At 45.3% G+C, this 26104-nt stretch overlaps 1 protein-coding gene across 4 annotated transcripts in view; it reads right to left on the bottom strand.

Moving 5' to 3' along the window:
* The window catches only part of elf1 (E74-like ETS transcription factor 1), a 225288-nt gene that overhangs the window by 180289 nt on the left and 18895 nt on the right, over window positions 1–26104 (bottom strand). Inside the window, exon 2 of one of the 4 annotated variants that reach the window (XM_067996872.1) lies at window positions 2878–3003. The exons of 2 other annotated variants lie outside the window; for them this stretch is intronic. The gene's annotated coding sequence lies outside the window, so the exon portion shown is untranslated. Of the gene's footprint in view, window positions 1–2114; window positions 2243–2877; window positions 3004–26104 lie in introns of those variants that run through there. One more of the 4 variants, XM_067996875.1, reaches the window with a different exon arrangement.

Here is a 26104-nt window from a genome sequence, read left to right as displayed (position 1 = left end):
TGATCCCTAATTTTGGACTCCCCCACAAGTGGAAACATCTTCTCGATGTCTATCCTATCAAACCCCTTCATAATTTTAAAGACCTCCCTCAGGTCACCCCTCAGCCTTCTCTTTTCTAGAGAAAAGAGCCCCAGTCTGTTCAGTCTTTCCTGATAACAGAACAGAGAGGTTATACCTATCATTCTTGTAAATCTAAATCTTGTAAATTAGACAGCTTAACACTATACCAACCAATGAAACTCAGCCACTGGGGAGGGAGGTGGGGGGTTGGAACCTCATAAAACATATAAGAATGTCAAGGAACAGAAACTTACTGAAATGCAGAAGTGTGCATTATGCAGTTGCAGGCTCACAAAATTTCATCACTACAGCAACTTGCTTCAGTAGTCTTCTGGCATCCCACACTGCCTCCGGCACTGAACCAGTCCGTGGAGTGCTTGACATTATTATACCACTTACTTGTCTACTGCAAGTTATAACCTGTTTCTTTCTATTCATTTCAAGAGGAGGGCCTGCTCACTCCCACCACTAATCTGATTTTAATCCTACTGTCACAATTTTAGCAACAGGAAAAAGACTATTAAACTCAAGAAGCCCATCCCTTTAAGGTACATCAACTCCACCTGCCTGGATCCCCTCCGTATCCCTGCTCCTTCTCGCAAGAAAGCATCCAACTGCCTCTTCAGCTGCTTTCCCTGCCAACTTATTTCACCGGGCTATTACTCTATTGGGTGAAAAAGTTCTCTTAATTTCCTTCCTTACTACTAATTTGCTAACTTTTGAACTCATGTTTACATTTGAATCTTTCACACACACTGAATAATTTCACCAGTTTGTTTTTAAGCTGGAATTGTAAAACCACCGATTACACTGGATTATTCACAGATTGCTCAATTATATGTTTCCAAATTTTAGTTTCTCCACTTGTTTTTTTTACATTTTCCCCAGTGAAAAGGGCAGACGGAAACCCACCCCATGGGCATCTACCAGCAGCCCTCTGATATAGGCACATAACAGCAAACTTGAGCAACCAACCTACCGCACCACTTAATTAAACTGCTTTAAGAAATGGGCAAGCCCATAACTATGACGAGAAGTTCAGTCTATACTTAACATACATGGCCAAAGCACTTCTAGTTCTTCCAAAAGGTAGCAGCGACAAACTGTACTTAAGGAGCAGCGAGGTCATTCCGAGTAGCTTTTCAACTTCTGCACTTCATTTGCCTTCAGTTGCATTTTTTTCTCTTCCCTTCCACACTGAAATGAAAGTCTCGCTATTATCTTTAAAAGAGTTGCAAAGAACAACTGATTTTAACATCATCTATCCCCCTCAATGTGTTGATTTTACTTAAAGAGGACTTGCATTTACATAGCACCTTTCACAACCTCAGGATGTCCCAAAGTGCTTTACAGCCAATGAAGTACTTTTGAAGGGTAGTCACTGTTGTAATGTGGGAAACGTGGCAGCCAATTTGCACACAGCAAGGTCCCACAAACAGCAATGAGATAATGACCAGATAATCTGTTTTACCACCTCCGCCCTTTTTTTGTTGAAATTAGAAAATTGATTTTTCTTGCCTCATGAAAGCAATCAACTCGTTGCTAGAGTACAGTTTATTGATTTTACCTAATTTTTTTGTTATACTGAACGTAATAATAAATTTGGGGGGGTGGTGGGGAATTGGGCGAGAGAGTTGACAGGAGTTACTCAGCTCAAAAGGTGCAACTGAGCCAGTTAACATAGGTGGTTCAATGCACCCTAAATTAGTGCCTGTATCTCGACCAACAGTAATTCATTTCCTCCGCACTAGCAGATGCAATAGCTCTTCTCAGTCACTTCCCCTGATAAGGCCATCAGCAAAAACATCAATTGTTTTTACACCACTTTTCCCATTTTATTTTGTAAAACAGTGAAACCTGCACTAAAAACAAATTGTATTTCATAATTTTCAAATGACTCCAATTAAAACACATTCTTTTAAACAAGGTCTCTCCAACTAGATCATTTTTTTTAAACACCCAACTAAAACAACATTATGAGTCGCAAACAGAGTAGTAAGTCAGGCTTCTTGAATATAATTATGATGTTTGTACAAGGGATGTAAATGTCTTACCAGTTGCAATGCATTTCAGGCCCACTGCCTGAACTTCTCAAACCCCCTCCTCCTCTTGACAGCATCCCTCAACCTTCTGCCCATGCTGCTCACTGCAGCACTTTCCCTTTGTGGGTGAATTCACCCTGCGATATTTGTTCCATTCCCTGCTGAGTCACAGAAAAGCCAGACTCCCAAACATAACAAATTCCAGCTCTTTTCATCTGGAAAGGACACTCCCAGTCTTCACTGACATCATCAGGAGTGGGAGAATTTCCAGTACGCATTGCCTTTTAAGGTCATAAGATTTGTTGTGACCGGATCTACTTTAAAAAAAACACACACACAACTAAACAAAATGATAGAGAAGTAGTTAATGCTTTCACTCACAGGAGAGCGCACTTCTTTAAAAGGTTTCACAATTTTACTTGTGGGCTAAAAAAAAGCACATGAAGCACCCACTGGCTGTGTAGCCTGCTACACATGTTCACACATACACCCCTCAAGACTCCCATGGTCTGTTGAAAAGATCTAGAATTACTTGCTTTTTCCCCTTCCTGCAACGCAGTGTGGGAGAACTAATTCTCACCCAGAACTACTTTGCTGTCATCCCTCCAGCACCATCTTCAAAGTCTTCCTAAAAATATTTCACTTTGATCCTACCTTCTGTTCCTTCTCTTCCTCTAAATTTCCTCCTTTTTTACAACACAGTGCCACCATGTTAAGTGCTGAGCTGTTTCTTAGATGTGAGAAGCACTTTAAAAATGCGAGATGCTGTATTCACCTGATCTCTGGTTGTCTCCAACAAGGGGAGGTCATGTGGGGAGAGGAGTCCAATCCCCGGTGGTCTTGTAATTGTACACACTTGAGTCCCTGATGTTTTTATTGAAGCCTCTTCTTTTCTTGCAATCTGGCATGATGTTAAAAAGGTGTCGTTACTGTACTGGGGAGTTCTCAGGCAGATAAAGTCACAAATAGCCCGCTCCAAAAATTTAGTTGACACTTTGTGCTGGCTCTGAGACAGGTTTACAATGCAGCCAACACTGCATCTGCTGCAACAAATAATTGTAGCCAGACAAATAGAGGACTGATTGGACATCAGGTTGAAAGTGCCACTAAGTCGCCTCAGTGCACCCAGATTACTCACTGAGTAAATGCTATGTCAAGCCTCCCCTTACTTGTATACAACATACGAGATATTATGAGGGATTTTGAAAGAGTAAATAAGGAGAAACTGTTTCCACTGGCAGAAGGGTCGGTAACCAAAGGACACAGATTTAAGGTAATTGGCAAAAGAACCGGGGGAGGGGGAGATGAGGAGAATTTTTTTTTACACAGCGAGTTATGATCTGGAATGCACTGCCTGAGATGGTGGTGGAAGCAGATTCAATAGTAACTTTCAAAAGGGAATTGGATAAACATTTGAAAAGGAAACATTTGCAGGGCTATGGGGAAAGAGCAGGGGAGTAGAACTAATTGGATAGCACGATGGGCCAAATGGCCTCCTTCTGTGCTGTACGATTCTATGATTCTACAACACTTTGCTAGATGACATTGTCTTTTTAAATTTCATCATCAGATTCCGAGGACTTGAATAATGAACAAGGTGAAAACCTTCAGGGACACATATACCCACCCATCCATAAAGTGCATACACACATTAACAAGTAACACACTTTAGACGGAGTTCAATAACAGTCACTTGAAACATTACTATGTCATTTCTACATCGGTTAACAAGAGCTGCTTTACAAAAAAGGTAGTTGTTAAATATTACTGGCAAGGTTTCAGACAGAAAATTAACATAATCCTTCCATACACCGTGGCTCAGAAGAATTGGCAAATTCGCAATGGGCACTTAACTACGGCATCCTCCATCCACCTCTTCACGAGGGACAAAGCTACGTTGGGGGGAGGAGGAAGGAATATTACTGAACTGTATCTGAACTGGTTTATTTTGATGCATTGAAGGAAATCTCACTATTTAGGAATATAAGAAAAATCAAGGATGGGAAAGGGTCATTCAGCCAACTGAACCCCGTCTCTCTAACACCCTAATTCTCCTGTTATATTATCCAGCTGCATCTGAGAATGGCTCCAATATCCTGGAACATTATCCCAGACATTTATTACCTTCTGAGTAAAGAGGTGCATCCTACTATCGGTTCAAATTGACTTTATACTAGATTTTAAATGTGTGTTCTCTGGCCCAGCTCTCCTGGTTTACCCTATCTATAACCATTTAATATTTTATATACGTATTGTGGTCCCCCTTCATGCTCCCTCTCCAGTAATTTCTGAGTGTTCTCACGACTTCAGCAAAAGATCAGAAGATCTGGATTAGGAATTGGCTCCAATTCCGCAGCCAAAAAGTTGTAGTTAACAGATGTGGTTCAGCCTGGAGACATGTTACTAGTGGTGTCCCCCAGGGATCGGTCCTAGGCCCGCTACTCTCCACAGTCTTTATTAATGACCTGGACAGTGGTGTTGGGAGTATGGTAAGATGCAGATGACACCAAAATCTGTGCAAGGGTTAGATGGTAGAGGAGTGCAATCCAATCTAAAAAAATTTAGATGTGCTGGGGGGGTGGGCCACACATTGGCAAATGGTGTTTAATTTAGATAAATGTCGTGTTATGCATGTTCTGGGCCAACACAGAATCATTTGCAGGGAACATACGAATATACAGAGTATTTTTTCCCTTATTAGCCTTGGTTTTTTTCTGTTTTTTGCCTCTCCCAGGAGATTACATAGCTGTGGGCCGGGGGGGGGGGGGTTTAGTCATGATAGTCTGGCCATCACGGTGTGGGGCAGGCTTAATGGACGACCAGCTAGTCTTTTCCTGTCCGTCAATTTCGTATATTCATATGTTCGTAAACCCCGGAGAAAAACAAACAGCCAATGCCACAGTTAAGCAGGGTTTCTGCCCCACAGGAATTCTATCCCCATGTTTCTCACGTTATAGAGTGAATTGCTCTCATTTTTCTTCATCTCCTATACATTTGGGATCAGTCTGGTTTGCTCTTCTTTCATCCCCTCCCCTATGCCTGGATTTTATGGTCTCCAGAACAGAACACTCTACTCCAAGTGTGGTCTGACCAGTGGATTGTAAAACCTCAGTGCAATCTCTGAAGACTTGTACTCTACTATTCTGCATTCCTTCAATTCTGGCCTCTTGTGCATCCCCGATTTTAATCGCTCCACCATTGGCAGCCTTGCCTTCAGCTGCCTAGGCCCTAAGCTCTGGAATTCTCTCCCTAAACCCCTCTACCTCTCTCTCCTCCTTTAAGACGCTTCTTATAACCTACCTCTTTGATCGAATATCTCCTTACTTGACTCAGTGTTAAATTTTGTTTGAAAATTGCTCCAGTGAAGCGCCTTGGAATGTTTTATTACGTTACTTGGCTGACGGGCAGAAACCAGAGAGTAGGAATAAAGGGGTCATTTTCAGGTTGGCAGGCTGTAACCAGTGGGGTGCTGCAAGGATCAGTGCTCGGACCTCAGCTATTTACAATCTATATCAATGACTTAGATGAGGGGACCGAGTGTAATGTATCCAAGTTTGCTGACGATACAAAGCTAGGTGGGAAAGTAAGCTGTGAGGAGGACACCTGTCCTAATATCTCCTTCTGTGGCTCGGTGTGAAATTTTGTTTGATAACACTCCTGTGATACACTTTGGGACGTTTTACTAAATTAAAGGTGTGATATAAATGCAAGCTGTTGTTGTTATATTGCACATTCTATTAGCTTTTTAAAATTCCTTCACCATTGTCACTTTTCAGATTTTTTTGACTGTTTGGCCACATATCAGATCAGTTTGAGGCAATGAGGTTCATTAAGACATTCCAGTAAACATTCATACATAATTCGCTGGAATGACTTCATTCATATGAGCCCAGCAGTAAACTGCTTCCAGGAGCCCACATCCAGCAGGGTAATTTAATTGACAGCTCAATTGGCCAATCCCAGAGCACAGAGTGCTGGGGGAGGGTCAAAACTCAAGTCTTTCTGTCTGCTTGAAAGTCAGTGGAGTAATTTTGACTGTGAGCGATAGTGTAAAACAGGCGATATCGGATCAGCCGCCCGTTACACATCTCTCCTGATTTTCATTTCCATTGACTTCAGAGAAGTATAACGGGCGGCTGATCCAATTTGGCCCATTTTATACTGTCGCCCAAAGTCAAAATTACCCCTCCAGTCAGTCTGGGAAATCCAGAGTGGAAGTCAGACATAGGGAGAGAGAACCCTCTTCCTAAATTTAGTGATTTCATAGATTTGTTAATGAGTAAAATGAGTTTATTGCTCGTCAACTGGGATAACACGATGTGCTTTGTTATCAAGATTGGCACCCCATCCACCACCCTAAACATTCACTCCCTCCACCACCGGCGCACAGTGGCTGCAGTGTGTACCATCCACACGATGCACTACAACAACTCGCCAAGGCTTCTTCGACAGCACCTCCCAAACCCGCAACCTCTACCACCTAGAAGGACAAGGGCAGCAGGTAAATGGGAACAACACCACCTGCACATTCCCCTCCAAGTCACACAACATCCCGACTTGGAAATATATCACCATTCCTTCATCGTCGCTGGGTCAAAATCCTGGAACTCCCTTCCTAACAGCACTGTGGGAGAACCTTCACCACACGGACTGCAGCGGTTCAAGAAGGCGGCTCACCACCACCTTCTCGAGGGCAATTAATGCTGGCCTTGCCAGCGACGCCCACATCCCATGAATGAATAAAAAAAGTGTTATCAAAGAGATGGAAATTCCCCGGGAGCCTCCTTCTGTTTGCTCATTTATCAGGTATAAAAAAAAAGTTTGTTGGTTTACAACTGACCTCACCTCACTCGAATGTTCATCATTCGATGCATGCACACACGTGTCTCATTTCCTCACAACAGTGGGGGAAAATTAATACTGCAAGGCCACACAGAGCAAGTACTGAGTGACACATAGATTGACCCATCATTGTTACGGAAAAATAAGTACCTCAACTTGCCCACACAAAAAAACCCAACCAGCAAAAGATTTGTAAATCTCTAAGTCAGCCGTCCTGAAGGCCTAGCACAAATCAAGTCAACTCAGGCCCAATGCGAAGTGAATTCAACATCACTTGAGGAAACTCCTGTAAAGCATCACCACTCTACCACCCCCTTTCCAGTAACCTGTGAATTTCACCAGGAAGCCATCCTCCCATCACCTCGACATTTACAGATGTTTCGACAGGACAACCCAACTTAACCAAAGAAGCAGCAGTGGAGCTGGCATTTGAATAGCAGCAAAAAAAGGCTGCCGTGTTATGAGGTGAAAGCCTGAGGCCACACAGCTGTGAGTCAGTGCTGCTCACTACAGGAAGAGGCTGCTGCTGTCACAGACTGTGCTGCTCACTACAGGCATTTATTGCCCATCCCAAGCACAACTGAAGGGCTTGCGAGGCCACTTCAGAGAGCAGTTATGAGTCAACCATGTTGTTGTGGGACTGGAGTCACATATTGGCCAGACTGGGTAAGGATGGTAGGTTTCCTTCCCTGAAGAACATTAGTGAATCAGTTATGTGTTCACAACAATCTGATAATTTCATGGTCACTTTTACTGATACCAGCTTTTTATTATTGAATTCAAATTCTCAAACTGCCATGGTGGGATTTGAACTCACGTCCTCTAGATTAGACGCAAGTTTACATTTGGGTTGCCACTGGTTACGAGACCAGGAACTAAGTGTGTAAACACCCCACTGCCACTAATAGAAAATTGTTTACTAATAGAAAAGCAGCTTTAAGTTTGGATTCTGGGAGACCTAGGTCTATAAACTGGCTCCCAGCAAAGATCCTGCTAAATCCAGCTCCCTTATCTCAGCAGCAGACTCGTAGAACCAGTTTGTCCTGGAACAGCAGCAATATAAAAGTGGATTATATGGTCAGCTTCTTCCAGGCCACTAAGACCTGGCTCCTTCCGGGTCCTCTGCTCCAGTACGTAGATCATGCTGGATCTGTTAGTGACAGCAGTGTAGTTAATAATGTAGCAAATTCAAAATGAGTACTGTCCGTTTCCCCTCCCTCCTTTCAAAAATAATCTTAGCACAGAATCAGGTATCAAACTTAAAACCTTCCGTGTATGTTTCTGGCTCAGTGTCACACCATTCACGATGCCATTGGGAAAGGGAGATGCCATCTATCTTTAAGGAGCGTTGGAAGGGCAGACAGACAGATTGGCCCCGATTTTAGGGTGGAGACGGGATGGCAGCAGGGGGGGTGATTGGGTGCGTGGGTTACCCGCCCAATAAAAAATGTGTTTCGCACGCGATCGCGAGTCAATTGGAGCCACTTAACGTGGCTTCCGGGTTTGCCGTCCGAAAACTGGGCAGCGGGCGGACTGCGCACCCGCATCACAGGCTGTCAGCTGGAGGAGCTCTGTTTAATGGGGCAGTCCTCCAATGGCTTCTCATGGAGCAAAAACCCACACACCACAATGAAGCAGCACAGGGGCAAGGCTGCTCCAAAATTCAACGATGCCTCACTCCAGGTGCTACTGGATGGGTTGAGGAGGAGGAGGAGGAGGAGGAGGAGGAGGAGGAGGGATCTCTTTTACCCGGCAGACAGGAGGAAGTGGCCTACCTCTGCCACCAAGAAGGCCTGGCTCGAGGTGACAGAGGAGGTCACCAGCAGCAGCAACATCTCCCGCACCTGGATCCAGTGCAGGAAACACTTCAATGACCTAACTAGGTCAGCCAAAGTGAGTATACTTACTGATTCTCCTACATTCCGTCTTCCACATCACCGCCCCATCCCGCCAACTCATTCTGCACTGCCAACATTACTCTATCACATCACTCCTCACACCCACTTCAGGCTCATCCTCAACTTACCTGCACTTCCTCACCTCCCCATTAGTCACCCCACCACTACCACTCAACCCAATCCTCATACAATGTCATGGCTCTGTCTCATACGCACCCTCTCATGCATCGCTTTCACGGTCAGCTGCACCCAAACCAATGCATTCATCGGTTGGCCACGTCACCATCACTCACTCACGCGTCTGTACTTTCTCCCCTTATAGAAGAGAGCTCAGAATGCACGGGAGAGAGCGAGGACCGGAGGGGGGCCGCAACAAATCGTCATCCTCACAGACACGGAGCAGGAGGCGCTGGAGCTCAGCCGAACCCTCGAGTGCCTGTCCGTCGGGGACGCCGAAACTGGCACCCGACAAACATCTGGTGACAGAACTTCAACATTCAGCACACACAATATGGATTGATATTAACATGCCGTGCCATTTTCAGCACCTCAGTATGCTCATCGCAACATGTCACATCTGTGGTCATGCTTAATATTGCATGTGGCACCCAGGAGCCCTAGTAAAATTGAAGTCAATGGGAATCAGGGGAAATCTCTCCAGTGGCTGGAGTCACACCTAGCACAAAGGAAGATGGTAGTGGTTGTTGGAGGCCAATCATCTCAGCCCCAGGACATTGCTGCAGGAGTTCCTCAGGGCAGTGTCCTAGGCCCAACCATCTTCAGCTGCTTCATCAATGACCTTCCCTCCATCATAAGGTCAGAAATGGGGATGTTCACTGGTGATTGCAGAGTGTTCAGTTCCATTCACAACCCCTCAGATAATGAAGCAGTCTGAGCCCGCATGCGGCAAGACCTGGATAACATCCAGGCTTGGGCTGATAAGTGGCAAGTAACATTTGTGCCAGACAAGTGCCAGGCAATGACCATCTCCAACAAGAGAGAGTCTAACCACCTCCCCTTGACATTTAACGGTATTACCATTGCCGAACCCCCACCATTAACATCCTGGAGGTCACCACTGACCTCTTAACTGGACCAGCCACATAAATATTGTGGCTACAAGAGCAGGTCAGAGGCTGGGCATTCTGTGGCAAGTCACTCACCTCCTGACTCTCCAAAGCCTTTCCACCATCTACAAGGTACAAGTCAGGAGTGTGATGGAATACTCTCCACTTGCCTGGATGAGTGCAGCTCCAACACTCAAGAAGCTCAATACCATCTAGGACAATGCAGCCCGCTTGATTGGCACCCTATCCACCACCCTAAACATTCACTCCCTTCACCACCAGCGCACCGTGACTGCAGGGTGTACCATCTACAGGATGCACTGCAGCAACTTGCCAAGGCTTCTTCGACAGCACCTCCCAAATCTGCAACCTCTACCACCTAGAAGGACAAGGGCAGCAGGCACATGGGTACAATAGTTAGACCATGAGTTACATGAAGTAGGGAGGGAGGAGGCTCGTCTGGAGCATAAACACCGGCATTGACCTGTTGGAGCCAAATGGCCTGTTTCTGTGCTGTAAATTCTATGTAATGTGCAGTGAAAATAGGACGGATTATTACACCACATTCAACTGCAGGAAATGATGTTATAACATAACATGGCTCAATTGAGCTTTCTGGGCACAGTTCAGATGGATGAAAGTTTAGCAATTGGTTTCCCCCTGCTATCCAACATATTAAGAATGCTTGCTATCTGCAACTCCTAGTCTGCAATCTGCGTATTGCAGTTAACAGTGAGAGCAAATGAATTTCAGCTACATAATGGACTGCTCATTTAAACCACACTGTCTGCATGTCTGAAGAAGTCAAAGTCAGAATTTATCACAGTGGTGTCACTCACAAGCAAGGCAATAGTTCAAGCAAGACAATGATGCAGTATTGTGATTTGCATCATTGTGTTTCAAGCAATATGAAGACATTTGCCAGCCATGGCTCAGTGGTAGCACTCTCGCCTCTGAGTCAGAAGGTTGTGGGTTCAAGCCCCACGTGAGAGATTTGTGCACATAATCCAGGCTGACACTTCAGTGCAATACTGAGGGAGTGTTGCACTGTTGGAGGTGCCGTTTTTCAGATGAGACGTTAAACCGACGCCCTGTCTGCCCTCTTAGGTGGACGTAAAAGATTCCATGGCACTATTTCGAGGAAGAGCAGGGGAGTTCTCCCCAGTGTCCTTGCCAATATTTACCTCTTTACCAACATCACTAAAACAGATTATCTGGTCATTTATCTCATTGCTGTTTGTGGGACCTTGGTGGGGAAAATTGGCTGCCACATTTCCTACATTACAACAGTGATTACACTTCAAAAGTACTTCATTGGCTTTGAGGTCCTGAAAGGCGCTATATAAATGCAAGTTTTTTCGTCGTTGTTCTTTCTTTCAATATGAAAACATTTGCAAATAACTTTCAATAAATGCCCTTTTCAGAGACACACACCATCACGGATTTTTTTTTTTACAAAGGATGCTATGGATTATAATGAGCCCTGTAATGACAAGATTCCTGGAAAACCCTTTGACAGCCATACAATGGCGCAAGGTGCCAAATTATTACAAGGTTGTCATTCTTACCTGCAACTTCACCCGCTCTGTTCCACTGTTCTTAAGGCACTGGGGCCATGATTACATTAGTCAGGTTTAAAGAGTTGTGGTCAACATTATTTTGAAGTAAGGTGGGTAGGGATGAGGGAAGGAGACATGTCTTTTGGGCGAGCTCAGGTCCCAGAACATCCAGCTCCGAAAACTCAAGCTGCCAGCTTGTCAATTGGGCCACGTTTAAACTGAGATACAAACAGTTGGAACCTAGTTTGTGGAGTTAGTCCACGTAGCTTTTTCTATAATACTAGAAATTACTCATTTGTAGGGCTTCTCCTGATGCCCTTGAGAGTAGCTGAGCTTACAGACCATTTCTGGTCTGTGCTGAGTTAGCTGATCTAAGCCAGAGTAGCGATTGATGTATTGCAATGGGTCTAAACCCTTTTGGTTATGGATGAGAATGAAAGACAGTGGCACAGACTCCCATTCCTGATCACTATCCAGCAATCTCTACTGGAAGTGCATGTGCATGAATGTTGAATGAGGATAGGCTTGGACTTGGCTGTGATGTCATTACAGATGAATAGCCTGCAAATACTTACTGTCGAGACTCATGTATCAATAATGGACACTCGAGCAAAGTGCCAGGGGACAACCAGTGACCATGGGGACCATACACCAGCAAGGAGTCAATGCCGAGGCAAGGGAGGTGTATTATACACACACTTCTGCTTACAAACTTGGGTTATGTACTTCTAACGTTTACCAGGTTACTGACAAAGTCACTTCAGAAGTTAAGCACGAGAAAACCTTTAACTGCGACAGGCAAAGCTGCTTAGTTTTCCTCACTGGAGTGACAGCTAAGGTTCTTCCAGGAGCTGGTTCAAGCCTGTCTGGGAAACTCTCAAAAGACTGTAACAAAGCCTCTTTAAATGTAGAGCCTAACCCTCAATGAAACATAAGTGAAGAGAAGGGAGGATTTGCTTTTGTTTAGGCTGATTGCTCGTCAGTGATAGCACGGCCTCCTTCAGTTACGACAGGGAGGACACGGCCATACAGCCTCAGCCCTGAACGTCTCCGCGTAACGGTCGTCAAGGCTGCAGTAGTGACCAGTTTGCAGCACAAGGACAGATGTATCCTCCTTCATCCGGCACCCATAGAAAGGACTGGGGTGGGGTGGGGGTGGGCAGTCTGGTCCCTTTCAACTTTCTTTGGCTGCAGTTGCACATCAAGAATGCATCGTCTGTACACGATGCAAGTTAGCACATGCTTATATGGTTATAAACACAATTCCATTACATTATTCCTTGAACTCTTAAAACAGGGCCGACTGTTCTCCCAGTAACTTCACATTCATGGCTCTGAAAAACAAACACAAGCCAATGCTGCATCCTTTAATACACCAATACTAATACTATACCAATAATAGTAAAAAAATCAAGGAGCAAAGGGGAGGGAGGAACTAAAAACAATCACTAGAGAAAAAGTACTAGGTAAACGAATGGGTCTAAAGTCTGACAAGTCCCCAGGATCTGATGGCTTGCATCCGAGGGTCTTAAAGGAAGTGGCTACAGAGATAGTGGATGCATTGGTTGTAATCTTCCAGAATTCACTAGATTCTGGAAAGGTCCCAGCGGATTGGAAAACCGCAAATGTAACACCTCTATTCAAGAAGGGAGTGAGACAGAAAGCAGTTAACTATAGACCAGTTAGCCTAACATCTGTCATTGGGAAAATGCTAGAATCCATTAATAAGAAAGTAGTGGCAGGACATATGGAGACTCATAATACAATAAAGGAGAGTCAACATGGTTTTATGAAGGGGAAATCATGTCTGACAAATTTATTAGAGTTCTTTGAGGAAGTAACGGGCAGGGTGGATAAAGGGGAACCAATGGATGCAGTTTATTTGGATTTCCAAAAGGCATTCGATAAGGTGCCACATAAAAGATTACTGCACAAGATAAGAACTCATGGTGTTGTGGGTAATATACTGGCAATGGATAGAAGATTGGCTAACTAAAAACAAAGAGTCGGGATAAAAGGGTCATTTTCAAAATGGCAATCTGTAACTAGTGGGGTGCCGCAGGGATCAGTGCTGGGGCCTCAACTATTTACAATATATATCAATGACTTGGATGAAGGAAGAGTGTCTTGTGGCCAAATTTGCTGATGATACAAAGATAGGTGGAAAAGCAAGTTGCGATGAGGACACAAAGTGTCTGCAAAGGGATATTGACAGGTTAAGTGAATGGGCAAAAATTTGGCAGATGGAATATAATGTGGGAAAATGTGAAGTCATCCACTTTGGGAGGAAAATAAAAAAGCAAAATATTATTTGAATGGAGAAATACTACAAAATGCTGCGGTACAGAGGGATCTGGGTGTCCTCGTACATGAAACACAAAATGTCAACATACAGGTGCAGCAGGCAATCCGGAAGGCAAATGGAATATTGGCCTTTATTTCTAGGGGGATGGAGTATAAAAGCAGGGATGTCATGCTACAACTGTACAGAGTGCTGGTGAGACCACACCTGGAGTACTGGTGCTCTTATTTAAGAAAGGACATACTTGCATTGGAGGCAAATCAGAGAAGGTTCACTAGGTTGATTCTGGGTATGGAAGGGTTGTCTTATGAGGAAAGATTGAACAGGTTGGGTCTATACTCATTGGAGTTTTGAAGAATGAGAGCAGACCTTATTAAAACATACAAGATTCTGAGGGGACTCGATAGGTTAGATGCTGAGAGGATGTTACCCCTCATGGGGAGTCTAAAACTAGGGGGCATAGTCTCAGAATAAGGGGTTGCCCGTTTAAGATGGAAATGAGGAGGAATTTCTTCTCCCAGAGGGTCGTGAATCTTTGGAATTCTTTACCCCAAAAAGCTGTGGAGGCTGAGTCATTGAATACATTCAAGGCTGAGTTAGACACATTTTTGATCAGCAAGGGAGTCAAAGGATATGGGGAAAAGGCGGGAAAGTGGAGTTGAGGTAAAAATCAGATCAGCCATGATCTCATTGAATGGAGGAGCAGGCTCGAGAGGCCGAATGGCCTACTCCTGCTCCTATCTCTTATGGTCTTATGGTCTTAAAATATTTCCCCCTTTTCAATGCTTTGGAAAATGTTTCTCTTTTCCTGCATATCTCCTCAGCTATGGAAAGTTTCACAACAAGAAGGAGCAAAATTGATTTTAGCTGTAACCAAAACACAGCTCAACATTAAACTGGCAAAATTACTAAAATCTTTTCCCCCCAATTTACCTAAAAAGTCTTGAACAATTTACACATGCTGAGGTGAGGTATGTGGACCAACGCCTGTTTTTTGTACTTCCCCCTCTCTTATCTCTTCTCTTCTTTAAGCAGCAACTCATACTGGGGTCCAGTTCCACAGACATCAACAGCCTCTAGTACCTTGACCGAATGGCCATTATAGCACGGGAATTGAGATGGTGACCGTTGATAAGCATCGATATCCATGGAGGGAGCATGGAGGCATCACAGCCAACCCGATCCTGCTTTCACTCAGTGTTCACACACAGATACTTCCATATCACTACATGAAAACCCTCTAACCTCTTCCAGCCCTACAACCCTCCAAGAACTCGGTTTTCCTCCAGTTCTGGCCTCTTGCACATCCCTGATTTCCTTCGCCCAACCCATTTTCTCCCTAAACCTTTCTGCCTCTCTCTCCTCCTTTAAGATCTTCCTTAAAACCTACTTCTTTGACCAAACTTGTGGTCATAGAAATATAGAAAATAGGAGCAAGAGTAGGCCATTCGGCCCTTTGGGCCTGCTCCGCCATTCAAAATGATCATGGCTGATCGTCTAACTCAGTACCCTGTTCCCGCTTTTTCCCCATATCTCTTGATCCCTTTAGCATTAAGAAATATATCTATCTCCTTCTTGAATACATCTAATGACTTGGCCTCCACTGCCTTCTGTGGTAGAGAATTCCACAGGTTCAAAACCCCGAGTGAAGAAATTTCTCTTCATCTCAGTTCTAAATGGCATACTCCGTAACCTGAGACTGTGACCCCTGGTTCTGGACTCCCCAGCCTTCGGGAACATCCTCCCTGCATTTAGTCTGTCTAGTGTGTTAGAATTTTATACGTTTCGATGAGATCACCTCTCATTCTTCTAAACTCTAATGAATATAGGCCTAGTTGACCCATTCTCTCCTCATACGTCAGTCCTGCCATCCCAGGAATCAGTCTGGTAAACCGTCGTTGCACTCCCTCCATGGCAAGGGCATTCTTCCTCAGATAAGGAGAAAAACTGCACACACTCCAGATGTGGTCTCACAAGGGCCCTGTATAACTGCAGTCACCTGTCCTAATATCTCCTTATCAAAAGCAAAATACTGCAGATGCTGGACTTACTGTGCTTCTCCAGCATTTTCGGCTTTTATTTCTAATACCTCCTGATGTGGCTTGGTGTCAAGTTTTGTCTAATAATGTTCCTGTGAAGCGCCTTGGGACATATTACTACGTTAATGGCGCTATATAAATGCTATATAAATGCAAGTTGTTGTTGTTAGTTCGGTTTCTCCTCTCTCACTATCACAGTTTATTTACTAACTCAGCACTAATGAGCAAACTTGAATCCTACCGCTCTATATCGTTCACCACCCACGTACCCATTCAGCCAGCAGGGAACTGATCACACGGAGTGATTTCTGCCAGGAATGTTCATTACCAGTGTGCCTGCACACCTATTCTCCTTCAAATGGACATATCTGTCAGTCGATGATTATCACAAGATTAGTCACACAGTCTCTCCAAACCAATTAGGCAAACAGCTTGGGTTTTTTCAACCAAAAAAAACCCGGCAACACCACAAACAAGACACACATTCAATGGTGTTAACATTTCCCAAGTCATTTGCTTATATTTCACCCCCAGAGATGGGCCCCGAGGGGAAATGCATGTATCAGCAGGTCACGCTTCAGTGCCAATGACACCTTCTGATGTTTATTCTTTCTGAAACATTGATTTCCGATAAATCACGCAAGTTTATGGCACATTATTTCAACAAACAAAACACGTGAGAAATGCCGTTGCAGAATATGCCACTTCTCTGGTTAAAGAAAGGACTTGCACAACACCAGGTTAGAGTCCAACAGTTTTATTTTAAATCACAAGCTGTCGGAGCTTACCTCCTTTGTCAGGTGAGTGAAGGGATTCTACCTCATACGTTGCAGGAAAGGATGCCCCGGAGCATGGTACATTGGCGAGACCATGCAGACGCTGCGACAACGGATGAACGGACACTGCGCAACAATCGCCAGACAGGAGGGTTCCCTCCCAGTCGGGAACACTTCAGCAGTCAAGTACATTCAGCCTACGATCTTCGGGTAAGCGTTCTCCAAGGCGGCCTTCGAGACACACGACAACGCAAAATCGTCGAGCAGAAATTGATAGCCAAGTTCCGCACCCATGAGGATGGCCTCAACCGGGATCTTGGGTTCGTGTCACACTACATGTAACCCCACCAGCGAAAAAAAAGTTATCTGTTTTTAATACAACTGGACATTCTCTCTCTCTCTCTCTCTCTCTGCCTTTCGGGTCTTTTTCTCTCTCTATCTTTGTAATCTGACCCATTGTGTATTCAGTATACTGGGATGTAATGTTTTCCATGGCTAACCTGTCTGAACACCAATGACACCTTTGATTGCTGTGATCGTCTCCCAGGCGAGGTGTTATAGGGGGCAGTTGGAAAGATTATCTGTAATCACCAGGCATTGTTCTCTGACTATATATGCTATGCGTTTTTTAGAATCCCTTCACTCACCTGATGAAGGAGGTAAGCTCCGAAAGCTTGGTGATTTAAAATAAAACTGTTGGACTATAACCTGGTATTGTGCAAGTCCTTACATTTGTCCACCCCAGTCCATCACCGGCATCTCCACGTCCTGGTTAAAGAAGCACAATTGCCATTTTGCAATGTTTCTAGGCTGCCTGCTCAAAACATCAGCTCAAAATGCCTCTATCACCAGCAGCCTCTCAACAACTGCCACTGCTAATCGCCATTCTGCAAGGCAGGTTTTTGAAACGCAGACAAAAGCTTTTAAAATTTGAGAGAGGTAAACACGGTTTTATCAATCTAGGTTGTCAGCCGTGGCTCAGTAGGTAGCACTCATGCCTCTGTGTCAGAAGGTTGTGAGTTTATAGTCCCACTCCAGAGACTTGAGCACAAAATCAAGGCTGACACTCTGGAGTGCTGTGCTGTCGGAGGTGCCGTCTTTTAAGTGAGACCCTGTCTGCCCTCTCAGGTGGACCTAAAGGATCCCATGACACTATTCGACGAAGAGCAGGGGGGTTCTCCCCAGTGTCCTGGCCAATATTTATCCCGCAACCAACATTATAACAGACTATCTGGTCATTAACTCGTTGCCGTTTGTGGGACCTTGCTGTGCGCAAATTGGCTGCCATGTTTGTCTTTCTTTCTACGGTACATTATCACCGCAGCATTCACCTTCATTTACAAACCTGGCAAAAAGTATCATGCCAGTATCGGGTGCACTGCCCAAGAGTAGGCCAGAACACACCAATCTCACCTATTGCCTGCCTTTCTGTTTATCATTTGGGAACCACCAATGCACATGGAAATGATGGGACAGTGATGTAGTTTGTTGATCACTAATGCACATGGAAGTGATGGGACAGTGATGTAGTTTGTTGATCACTAATGCACATGGAAGTGATGAGGCAGTGATGTAGTTTGTTGATCACTAATGCACATGGAAGTGATGGGACAGTGATGTAGTTTGTTGATCACTAATGCACATGGAAGTGATGGGACAGTGATGTAGTTTGTTGATCACTAACACAGTGCAAGTGACAGGGTGGTGATATGTGCATGTGATGGGAGGCACAATATATCATCATTATATCAGAGCACCAATGCATGACACAGATAATTTGGCATAAACTCATGGTAGTATAGAGAGGCAAGATGTAAGTTTACTTCTGTCCTGATGCTAAATTGTAATCAGTGAGCAGAGGCTGGGCTCATCCCACTGGGATGGAGGCAAGAAAAGAACTATAACACACCAGAGGACAGTTGGTACTAGGTTGCTCTCACATGCCTCCTAGTGGCCTGTTCAGGAGCAGCCCTGGGAACAGGTCACTCAGGCACCTACTTTTTCAACCATGGGTTCTGCTCCCTACGCAACTGTGGTGGTGGGAGGGGGGGGCGGGGTAAGAGATGAAAAAGGGGGCATAGGGATTAAAGAGAGTAACAACATCTTAAAAAGAGAGCAGAGAAACAAACAGTTGTTTAAAATTAAGAAAGAAAATGCTGGATATGCACAACAGGCTCAGGCAGGATAATATTCTAGACGTTGACCCTCACACCCAAAACACCCACTTGCCTTTCCTCTTTACCCATAGTGGCTGACCTACTGTGTATTTCCACCATTTTTGTTTTTTGTTTCAGATATCCAACATTTGCAGCTTTTTGCCCCCCTTTTTATTTGAAATATTCATAGAGCGATTCATCCACACCAAACATCTGTAAAATGGCAGGGTGGGGGGGGGGGGGGGGGGGAGGGAAAGCATGGCCAAAACAGCCCCTGGCAAAATAACATTAGAAAAAAAGTCATTTGCAGTGCCGCCAAGTTTTGAGAAGACCATAATTTACAGGGTTCCACCCCAAACATTTAGTAAATGACAGAGTGCAACGTAAAACCGGAACACAAATAGGAGGCAGTTTAGCAGGAAGGGGGAAATGTTCATTTTACAGCAAACCCTTAATGAGACACCAGCTTGGTGGTTGGAGCTCATGGCACAGGAATGACATTATTCTGAAAGGGATTATCGTTATGGCAACAATTCTTGTCGGGCGCATTTGCCCGTTTTAGAGAGGAGTGCAACGATGCAAGCATCGGGTCACCTAGTACAGAGGTGTCCTCCCTGCAGCCCCGGCAATCTGGCTCTCTAAGCCCAGGCAATTCAGTCCTATTAATGCTTATATTTTTTTCTCGTTGTACGGTTTGTCCTGATTGTGGGCCTGGAGGCTTAGATTAGGCCAGTTTTTAGTGCTGTTGCCTCCTTGGCGGATAAATCGTAAATCAGAACACAGAGATCTCATAATATCAGCAACTTGAGGTAGCTGCGAATTAGAGGGATTGTGGATTTAAACCTTGTATGGAGCTCCCGAGGCTCCACATTACAATGCCGCCCACAAAGACAGAAGCTTGGACACCTCTGACCTACTACATCTGGCACCTCAATATTATCTTTGTAAAGAGATAAACGTCTGCAATCCATTAAAGCAAATATCAGTTGTTAGTGGTGCTGTAAGTAAGTTTGACTGCACGGCTTGTATCTGCAAGAACCAAGAGTCCTCGCCAAGCTTGTATAAAAAAGTACAACACAATGTCTCCCCCAGTACACAGGTAAATGTACTGGGGTAGGGAAGAGGGAGGGGGAAGTGGTCTTCTTATTCATGGCAGAATTGGCTCCCCCCCCCCTGCCATGGCTTAGTTTGGGTAAATGCAGTGCGACATGCAGTATTGAACCATACATGTAAAGGCTCCTGTGTTCAATCCCGGGTTTATGCAGAGTTAATCGATCTCAACAAGAAAGCAGCAGAGATACAACAATTAGTCCATGTGATTTCTCTACCCCCCCGCCCCCGCCGCTCCCCCACACCCAGAAAGAGCACATGCCAAGGGCAGGATCAGCTTGGCTGTGATGTGGGCACAATGGACCAGTCCGTGAACAAAAATCACTCCGTTCCTCAGTTCAGCCAAGGAAAACCCACCATTTGGGGGATGTGACAAGAGGGCTGTTGTAACCATAGAACTGCACACTAGCATCAGAGAGTGCCTTCTGGATTGGATCTCCTTAGTTGGCAGACTACATCCCCCTCCCCCACCATTTGACACCCATCTCAATAAGCTGTGAGTGGCCACTGGGCTCTGATGACCTCTCACCCCATATACAAGTCTACAGTAAACAGCGATAAAAACATCACTATTTCAGACCAAAGAAAAATGTGACCAATAGGAGGTTGGTTTCATGGGAATATTTTAAACCTTTGCAGATTCCCACCAGCCAATTTCATGATCTGGGACAGCAGATTTTTTAACCAAGCCTAGACTAGTGCAGATACTCAATATCACTGAAACAAACTCTGCAAAATGACAACTGGGAGCCAGGAATGGCTCGGAATGTCTGAAATATTTTCGCTTGGCCAGTGGATTTCTGGGAATTCCACAATATATTTTTTAAAAGGCTAATGCAGCCCTGGTCTTTTGAACTTCGGGACTGGAGTGGACATTCCACAACGCAGTGTAGGACAGGTGACTACAGCACACAGTATAGGATGGGAGACCAAACAGGAGACTACAGCACACAGTGTAGGATGGGAGACCAAACAGGAGACTACAGCACACAGTGTAGGACAAAAGACTATATGGGAACTACACCACACTATGGGGGATTATCCCAATAATAGATTATGAGTCAGCTATTAGTAATGTAAACAAAGGTTGGGGTGGGGGAGGAAGAGGAACAGAGAAGGAATGTTGAGTCTGCATCTTTTCTGATAGAGTTCTAATACAGCAGATAAAGGATCAGCCTCTCAGTATTTTCCTCCACATTTTCTGTAGCTCCAAGTAACGTAGGCCATTTAAAAAGGATTGAGTGGATTTGCTTCATCGCACAGCAGCATGGAGTTGACAGGACTCCCTCAGCTGCCCATGATTCCCTGCACGATGAGTTTCTGATGTCAGGCATATTGCTGAGCACAGGTCCTTCCCCGCAGAGAGGGTAACTCGACAGGTGGGTCACTGTAGCCACTAGTGCAAGAGTGAACAAAACTAAAAACAGAGCTACATTGGAGGAGGCTGGGTATTCTGCGGCGAGTGACTCACCTCCTGACTCCCCAAAGCCTTTCCACCATCTACAAGGCACAAGTCAGGAGTGTGATGGAATACTCTCCACTTGCCTGGATGAGTGCAGCTCCAACAACACTCAAGAAGCTCGACACCATCCAGGACAAAGCAGCTCGCTTGATTGGCACCCCATCCACCACCCTAAACATTCACTCCCTTTACCACCGGCGCACTGTGGCTGCAGTGTGTACCATCCACAGGACGCACTGCAGCAACTCGCCAAGGCTTCTTCGACAGCACCTCCCAACCCCGCGACCTCTACCACCTAGAAGGACAAGAGCAGCAGGCACATGGGAACAACACCACCTGCACGTTCCCCTCCAAGTTACACACCATCCCGACTTGGAAATATATCGCCGTTCCTTCATCGTCACTGGGTCAAAATCCTGGAACTCCCTACCTAACAGCACTGTGGGAGAACCTTCACCACACGGACCGCAGCAGTTCAAGAAGGCAGCTCACCACCACCTTCTCAAGGGCAACTAGGGATGGGCAATAAATGCCGGCCTCACCAGCGATGCCCACATCCCATGAACGAATGAAAAAAAAGGCGGCCTGCTCCCTAAGAAATCCCCAAGATAGCTACCTACAGAAGAAAACTACATTTTTGTTTTTAGAAAGTGGGTGGGATATTAAACAAATGACCCTGAATGACTCAGCCACACTGACCCTGGGTGAGAATCTTATTTTCCCCCATCATAGTTAAAACCATTTGATTTTAATTTTTCAAAAGATTTTTCCTGCGTTTTTAAAAGAAAAACCTTCTCATTTTTATTTGTGTAAGGCGACCAGGCAAGTGGCAAGATAACAAGTGGGTAGGGCAACAGGAACTTCAAGTGGAGTGTGTGTTACCATAGTGACTCCAGGAACACACAAAGTCTTCGATTAGGTTTCCTTTTTAAGAGAGCTGTAATGAATGCCCATTGCGGGAGTGGTGGAGGACACACACAGGACTGACAGCTGAACAGTCAGTCAGGAAGGGTGGGACGCAGGTAATGACACAGCAGGGAACAGGTAAAGTCCACTGCAGGGCGTCACGGTATTGGAGGCTGCTCTCTTCATTCTAATCCCAGCCAAAAGGAGCTCAGCGAGTGGGTGGAAATATTCTTTCAGAAGGTCTCTCTTCCCACATCTATAGAGCTCACACCTTAAACCAATCAGATTTTGAATGAGCATAAAGGGGCTATCTCAATGAGATCACCATGTGGAAATTGCAAGCGAACTCATTCAATACAAATATAACGTAATAATATGTATAAACTTGCTGTCCTAGTTGCCAATAATTTTCCTTTTGTAATGCTGTGGCAATAATGTCATACATCACTATCCTTCAGATTGGACACTGTCATGAGGTAATGTGCTTGATAATTTATCTCAATAAATGTTCGATGAGATAATACATCAGCAGCCTAGGGAGTTGAACACATGAAAATGAGCAATCTCACGATCAGCAGCCCAAAGATTAGCCTTTGCACGTGGCTAAAGGCATTTGAGTGACAGAAGGGCAGTCGTTTTTTTTAATTCATTCATGGGATGTGGGCGCCACTGGCGAGGCCAGCATTTATTGCCCATCCCTAATTGCCCTTGAGAAGGTGGTGGTGAGCCGCCTTCTTGAACCGTTACAGTCCGAGTGGTGAAGGCTCTCCCACAGTGCTGTTAAGGAAGGGGGTTCCAGGATTTTGACCCAGCGACGATGAAGGAACAGCGATATATTTCCAAGTCGGGATGGTGTGTGACTTGGAGGGGAACGTGCAGGTGGTGTTGTTCCCATGTGCCTGCTGCCCTTGTCCTTCTAGGTGCCAGAGGTTGCGGGTTTGGGAGGTGCAGTCGAAGAAGCCTTGGTGAGTTGCTGCAGTGCATCCTTTAGATGATACACACTGCAGACACAGTGCGCCGGTGGTAAAGGGAGTGAATGTTTAGGGTGGTGGATGGGGTGCCAATCAAGCGGGCTGCTTTGTCCTGGATGGTGTCGAGTTTCTTGAGTGTTGTTGGAGCTGCACTCATCCAGGGAAGTGGAGAGTATTCCATCACACTCCTGACTTGTGCCTTGTAGATGGTGGAGAGGCTTTGGGGATCCAGAAGTTGAGTCACTAACCACAGTATACCCAGCCTCTGACCTGTTCTTACAGCCATAGTATTTATGTGGCTGGTCCAGTTAAAGTTTCTGGTTAAAGGTGATCCCCAGGATGTTGATGGTGGGGAATTTGCGATGGTAATGTCGTTGAATGCCAAGGGGAGGTGGTTAGACTCTTTCTTGTTGAAGATGGTCATTGCCTGGCACGAATGTTACTTGCCACTTATCAGCCCATGCCTGGATGTTGTCCAGGTCTTGCAGCATGCGGGCACGACTGCTTCATTGTCTGAGGGGTTGCAAATGGATCTGAACACTGTGCAATCATAGAATCATAGAATAGAATCATAGAAGTTTACAACATGGAAACAGGCCCTTCGGCCCAACATGTCCACGTCGCCCAGTTTATACCACTAAGCTAGTCCCAATTGCCTGCACTTGGCCCATATCCCTCTATACCCATCTTACCCATGTAACTGTCCAAATGCTTTTTAAAAGACAAAATTGTACCCGCCTCTACTACTGCCTCTGGCAGCTCGTTCCAGACACTCACCACCCTTTGAGTGAAAAAATTGCCCCTCTGGACCCTTTTGTATCTCTCCCCTCTCACCTTAAATCTATGTCCCCTCGTTATAGACTCCCCTACCTTTGGGAAAAGATTTTGACTATCTACCTTATCTATGCCCCTCATTATTTTATAGACTTCTATAAGATCACCCGTTAACCTCCTACTCTCCAGGGAAAAAAGTCCCAGTCTATCTAACCTCTCCCTATAAGTCAAACCATCAAGTCCCGGCAGCATCCTAGTAAATCTTTTCTGCACTCTTTCTAGTTTAATAATATCCTTTCTATAATAGGGTGACCAGAACTGTACATAGTATTCCAAGTGTGGCCTTACTAATGCCTTGTACAACTTCAACAAGACATCCCAACTCCTGTATTCAATGTTCTGACCAATGAAACCAAGCATGCCGAATGCCTTCTTCACCACCCTATCCACCTGTGACTCCACTTTCAAGGAGCTATGAACCTGTACTCCCAGATCTCTGTGTTCTATAACTCTCCCCAACGCCCTACCATTAACGGAGTAGGTCCTGGCCCGATTCGATCTACCAAAATGCATCACCTCACATTTATCTAAATTAAACTCCATCTGCCATTCATCAGCCCAATTTATCAAAATCCCTTTGCAATCCTAGATAACCTTCTTCACTGTCCACAATGCCACCAATCTTGGTGTCATCTGCAAACTTACTAACCATGCCTCCTAAATTCTCATCCAAATCATTAATATAAATAACAAATAACAGCGAACCCAGCACCGATCCCTGAGGCACACCGCTGGTCACAGGCCTCCAGTTTGAAAAACAACCCTCTACAATCACCCTCTGTCTTCTGTCGTCAATCCAATTTTGTATCCAATTGGCTACCTCACCTTGGATCCCGTGAGATTTAACCTTATGTAACAACCTACCATGCGGTGCCTTGTCAAAGGCTTTGCTAAAGTCCATGTAGACCACGTCTACTGCACAGCCCTCATCTATCTTCTTGGTTATCAGCGAACATCCCCACTTCTGACCTTATGATGGAGGGAAAGTTATTGACGAAGTAGCTGAAGATGGTTGGGCCTCGGACACAGCCCTGAGGAACTCCTGTCGCAATGTCCTGGGGCTGAGATGCCTCCAACAACCACTACCATCTCCTTTGTGCTAGGTATGACTCTAGCCACTGGAGAGTTTTCCCCCTGAATCCCACTGACTTCAATTTTACTAGGGCTCCTTGGTGCCACACTCGGTCAAATGCTGCCTTGATGTCAAGGGCAATCACTCTCACCTCACCTCTGGAATTCAGCTCTTTTGTCCACGTTTGGACCAAGTCTGTAATGAGGTCTGGAGCCGAGTGGTCCTGGCGGAACCCAAACTGAGCATCGGTGAGCAGGTTATTGGTGAGTAAGTGCCGCTTGATAGCACCGTGGACGACATCTTCCATCACTTTGCTTATGATTGAGAGTAGACAGTGTTCAGTTCCATTCGCAACCCCTCAAATAATGAAGCAGTCCGAGCCCGCATGCAGCAAGACCTGGACAACATCCAGGCTTGGGCTCATAAGTGGCAAGTAACATTCGTGCCAGATAAGTGCCAGGTAATGGCCATCTCCAATAAGAGACAGTCTAACCACCTCCCCTTGACATTCAACGGCATTAACATCGCCAAATCCCCCACCATCAACATCCTGGGGGTCACCATTGACCAGAAACTGAACTGGACCAGCCATATAAATACAGTGGCTACGAGAGCAGTTCAGAGGCTGGGTATTCTGCGGCGAGTGACTCACCTCCTGACTCCCCAAAGCCTTTCCACCATCTACAAGGCACAAGTCAGGAGTGTGATGGAATACTCTCCGCTTGCTTGGATGAGTGCAGCTCCAACAACACTCAAGAAGCTCGACACCATCCAAGATAAAGCAACCCGCTTGATTGGCACCCCATCCACCACCCAAAACATTCACTCCCTTCACCATCGGCGCACTGCGGCTGCAGTGTGTACCATCCACAGGATGCACTGCAGCAACTCACCAAGGCTTCTCTGACAGCACCTCCCAAACCCACGACCTCTACTACCTAGAGCAGCAGGCACATGGGAACAACACCACCTGCACGTTCCCCTCCAAGTCACACACCATCCCGACTT

The sequence above is a fragment of the Heptranchias perlo genome, chromosome 15, assembly GCF_035084215.1.
Source record: "Heptranchias perlo isolate sHepPer1 chromosome 15, sHepPer1.hap1, whole genome shotgun sequence".
Lineage (NCBI taxonomy): Eukaryota > Metazoa > Chordata > Chondrichthyes > Hexanchiformes > Hexanchidae > Heptranchias > Heptranchias perlo.
This window is presented reverse-complemented; position numbering and strand designations above follow the sequence as displayed.